We start from the raw sequence: 4,981 nt of genomic DNA, 5'->3' as shown, positions 1-4,981 counted from the left end.
AGCGGGAAGGTATTGCGCGTCCGGGGCGCGAGGAGGAGCGAGGAAGAAGAGAGAAAGAGGGAGGCCTGGAGAGAGTAATGATCGTGACGACGACGGTCGCGCGAACAAATGAACACCTCGGCACAGCGTTCGGGATATTCCAAGTGAGTAGTCGGAGGGGCTAACCTGGATCTTCTCTCTCTCTCTCTCTCTCTCTCTTTTTTCGAACATTTGATCCTCGTTCGACGCCTCGTTAAAAGAGATCTCGGAGAGAAAGAGAGGAGAGGATCTCTCTTATTATTAGGAACCGGGGAAAAGTTTCTCTCGAGGGCTAATCGAAAGGTAGTGGAAGGGACGATTATTCGATGGGTTGGCCTCTATCTTCTCGCGGAGTCAATTTCATTTGCTACGTTGGCTCGGAAAGAAATCCTTCGAACCGAAAATTGAGATGAAACCTATTTTACCCAAACTGGTTCGACGAATCCTCGGGGGAAATTCGATGAATTTCCCACTCTCTCTCTCCCCCTCCTCTCGTCGCGTCGCTACTTGTTCGCAATTTTCGTTCCGTTTCGTAGCCTCGTTCGAAGCGCGGGATACGCGTTTTCCTTGGACGGGCGAGTTTGGCGCGAAATCCAACGCGCGGTTGGCATTGAACCGGCCCAATAACAGGCGCATCCTCGAGCTAGGTTCGTGCTTAACGAGGATTTCTCTCGCGGCTGAAACGCGCCGCTAAAAATCTCTTTTCGTTCCAACGCTTGGCAAACTTGGCCGCGTTTAAACGCGGAGTCGAGTCGGCCTTCTCAGCCGTCAGATGCGTCGTCGTTCCTTCGAATAGCCTTTGCGATATCGTGGCTATTCGTGCGATAACGATTGTTCGGATCGTTTCTCTTTTTCTTTCTTTCTTTTTTCCTATCCGAGAGAAATACATGACACCTTGCTCGAAAGAAGCGAGAAGAAGCGAACTCGTGCGAAGAGGAGGGAAAAAAAGGCAATTTCTCGAAGAAAAATGCGTGGAGATAGAAAAAAGAAAAGAAGAAAAAAAAAACAATCTTCACGGACGACGGGTTTCGAGATAACGAAATCTTCTCGAGTCTTATCAGTCCGGCGAGAAAACTTGCGGATAAATGGGAATTGAATATCCGAGGCCGAGAAAGATAGGGAAAGATCGGTGTAAAACCGAAATAGAGATATATCGGGGAATAAAAGTAAATCCGAGAATGTGGACTTCNCGTACACCTGTACAAGGAGGAAGGGGCGGCAAGTTTTCTCGATAACGTTGCGGCTTGTACGGCGGAACGAGCTATTCGTCTCTCTTACGTTCGAACGACGGAGAAGCATTAATAATCCGTGATTCGACAACGGTTCTCGAAAAACGGTGTTGCGTTATTTATGCGATAAAAACGACACGATACCTCGTCCTGCCTCTTCCCTTCTTTCTTTCTTTCTTTTTCTTCTCTCTCTCTCTCTCTCGAGCGATCGATCAACCCGATCCGTAACGTATTACAATTTATACGAACGGTCGAGAAAAAAGCGACACGGCGCGCTTCTTTCCACGTCCGGAAATCCAGATCCGGAAGATCCGATACGAAATGGAGAGAAGTGTCGCGAGCAGAAGTAAGAGGAGGCAAAAAGAACGTCGTTGGAAGGACGACGAAAAGTAGATTTGAAACGGTACGTTCGAGAAACAGAGAGAGAGAGAGAAAGAGAACTGTCGTTTTTACCATCGTTCCAAAGTGCACATTTCTGTAAGACGGATCGCGAATCGAAAGATCCGCCCGTTTCTCTCCCCCTTTTATCTCTCCACGTTGCGAGTCAGGCAGCGTGAGGAGTCGTCGTCCACGTCCACGCGTATTTCACTCCTTTTCCATCGCAAACTTCTCGATCTTNCTCCCGTCCACGCGCGCCTCCTCCTCCCCTCCCCAACTCGCACGACTCGGCCGAGCCGACATTAGCATTTAAATGGGGAGGGGAAGGAGCGCGGTTCCGAAACTGTACTCGCGGGCGGTGGATACGTGTGGTTGGCGGGTTTTACGCGACGAGTCGGTACGTGAGAACGAGATCCAACGTCGAGGCACAAGCGGCCTGTTCAGGTGGACGGAGGGGGGAATAGACAGAGGTCGCAAAAGTAACTTTTACGACGTTTTAAGAGGCGTTCGTAACGAGCGCCGGTTACAATGGACCGGCCCGTTGTCCCGTATTAGCATTTACACGGGGTTAATTGGCTTTATCGCCGCTCCGTGCCGCGAGAAGATAAAAATACACGTTGCGCGCGGAATCCATTAAACGTGGAAATTGGAGATCGCAGGGGGGATGTTAAGAAAGTGGGTAGATACATATATATATATACCCAGGGATATCGTAATTTTCGCCTTCGTTCGACCGTTATCGTCATTTCGGATTCTCGAGGATTCTCGGGGTGATGGCGCAGTGGAACCTCGATGGAAGGTTAAAAAATGAAATCTAGATCGGAGAATGAGAGGAGGAGGGAACTCGTCGCGGCGTCGAGTGGATGGCGAAAGAAAGCGGGGCGAGATCGAGTTCGTAATAACTTTTCATCGTGAAAATTCAAGCATGCTGTCTCGTGCTCGAACGGGATCAACCGCTCTGTTTAACCGCTCGATCTTAAACTCCGATCCGATTAGGAAAACACGCGTTCTCGCGACGCGATTGATTCCATCGCTGGAGAGAAGCGAGAGGAGGGTGAGAAATGGTAGCGGAGAGAGAGAGAGAGAGGAGTATCAGGTGGGAAACAATGGATAAGGTAGAGAGGAGTGGCGAGGGGACGAGAGATGTAACTGCTCTTATTTCTTCTCGGTGGCGGCGTGGCCCGGGCCGGAAACAAAAGGCGATCCGACATCAAACATTCAAATTAGAAAACTCCCCCGCCGGTCCGTTGCCTGCAACGGATTACCCTCCCCCTTCTCCCCTTCCTTCTCTGTGTTCCCACAGCCCAGCGTTAAACCTTCGCATCCTACTTTTCCCGAAACCACACTCGATCCCAGCGGCCACANTGGCGTTTAAGCGGCTCCCAGCCTACTTTCCCAGGGCCACGATTTTCGACCAGACTCGTGGATCGTATCGCGTCGTATCGTATCGTATCGTATCGTATCGTATGGAATCGTGGTCGTCGCCATGCTCGGTCGACCCTCCGAGGCCACCGTGTTTGCGCTCGCCCTCGTTGCAACACGGTTGCGCGCCCCCTATACATATTTGCTCGCGGTCAGAGGCGAGGCTGCGGCGTTAAAACAAGGAACACGAGTATGTCCCGCGCGATCAAACAGGGCCACCGGGATTAGCAGCCCTTTCTTGCGGAGATTAAAACGACCGAGCCACTTTGTCCCGGAGCCTACCTTCCAACCGCCTCGCCCGTTATTAAAATTACCCTTCCGCCCCCCTCCATCTTCCTTCAAACATCCTTACTTTGCTTTACTTTACTTTGCTGCGAGTTTTTCCGAAACTTTCCTGTTTCTTGGGAATGGAAAAAAAGGAAAGGAAAAAAACGGCGGATGGAAAATTGGAGCGATTTCGAAGTAGATGTCGAAGATCGGTGGGTTGCGGTGTAAGGTGTTTCCTAAGGAAGAAGAATAGCGGAATACCGGATGGAGATGGTAAAACATTCGTAAGAAGCTTATAAACGCGTAAAAAGTTTCGTTTTACTTTTCGCGAGAGTTGTTGTAGAGAAAACTCGGGCCCGCGGGCGGGGGATCCTCAAGCGTAACTCGCGTATGCGGATTATAAGTTTCGTTTCGCCGAATGCGTGTGCGGCGAACCGTTTTTTCGAACTACGTATATTTTCGAGAGCGTTTTCTATTTTTTTTTTTTTTTATACACTCTTTGATACGTTTTATCCTATTATCGAGATTAACCGCGTCGTTAAAGCAGCAATCTCGTGGCAATGAATTATCGTTACGACACGGTTCCATTTTGCCGAAAATCACGTTGCGAATGTTGTTCCATTACGCGAGGAGGACGCGATAAAAAGTATCCGACATTTTTCCAACGCGTCGGAATCCGTTTGGAAAGGAATTCGGACGGTGCGTGGATTACCGCCCCTGAAAAATAGCGAAAACTTGCATCGGTTGCAGACGAACGCAAAGCACGAGCGAGCTTTCGAAATTTGGTGACACTCGCGGCGAGGCTCACCCTCCATATCATTCCATGTGTGTGAAATAAATCCGCGTACCAGATGCTCGCGGATCCTATCCCGGAAAAGTTTTCGCGTTCTCAGCGGAAATCGTCTTACTTTTCTCGAGAAAGAGAGAGAGAGAGAGACTTAGGCCGTGACAGATTTCGAACGTTCTCTCGTGCCGACGAGATTTTACGAATTTCGTGTTAATTTCGATCGATATTTATTTTTCGATCGAACGATGGTGTTTCGATAAAATTCTCTCTCTCCACTTTTCCGGTAAAATTGCGATATTTTCACGGACTCGAGATCGTTGTTGCGTCCACGATAATTCGCGAGGAGGGAAGTTTACTCGTGCAACATTTAGACGGATTCAACGATAAGATAAAGCGACGGGAATTTCGAGAGATATGGATGGGCATAAGCCGCGTCTGACCATACGCGGTATCGTTCTACTTTCCAAGCAGGGAGGAGGAAGGAATCTGAAGTAATAAAAATGTTTCAGAGTCTGCCTTCACGTTTTCGCTTTTACGAGCTCTGACCGGGTAGCCAAAGTCGAGTCAAAGTCGATTAAGTTTTTCGCGCGTGGAAATTCTCTCTCTCTCTCTCTCTCTGCCCCCCGTCGTTTTCTTCATTTTTTTCCCCCCTCGTGGAAAATGGAATTCCTGGGCAACGCGACTCGTTCGATAAACGTAAACGTTACGTGTAAGCTGAAATTGACTTCGCAGCTTCGTGTGAGACGGGGCGGTAATTAGTTCCGCCGGGTCTAACGTTGCTTGCGAGCCAAGCGGAGATAGGGGAGGAAGAGAGACGGAGGGAGGCCGAAAAAAAGAGGAGAGAGAGAGAGAGAGAGAGAGGAGGAGGAAAATAGGTGGA

At 49.4% G+C, this 4,981-nt stretch overlaps 1 protein-coding gene across 2 annotated transcripts in view; it reads left to right on the top strand.

Moving 5' to 3' along the window:
• Nucleotides 1-4,981, top strand: part of LOC102678487 — a 43,092-nt gene continuing 38,111 nt past the window's right edge. Inside the window, exon 1 of one of the 2 annotated variants that reach the window (XM_031508265.1) lies at nucleotides 1-143. The gene's annotated coding sequence lies outside the window, so the exon portion shown is untranslated. The remainder of the gene's footprint in view (nucleotides 144-4,981) is intronic. The other variant, XM_031508266.1, reaches the window with a different exon arrangement.

The sequence above is a fragment of the Apis dorsata genome, unplaced genomic scaffold (genome assembly GCF_000469605.1).
Source record: "Apis dorsata unplaced genomic scaffold, Apis dorsata 1.3 scaffold_82, whole genome shotgun sequence".
Lineage (NCBI taxonomy): Eukaryota > Metazoa > Arthropoda > Insecta > Hymenoptera > Apidae > Apis > Apis dorsata.
This window is presented reverse-complemented; position numbering and strand designations above follow the sequence as displayed.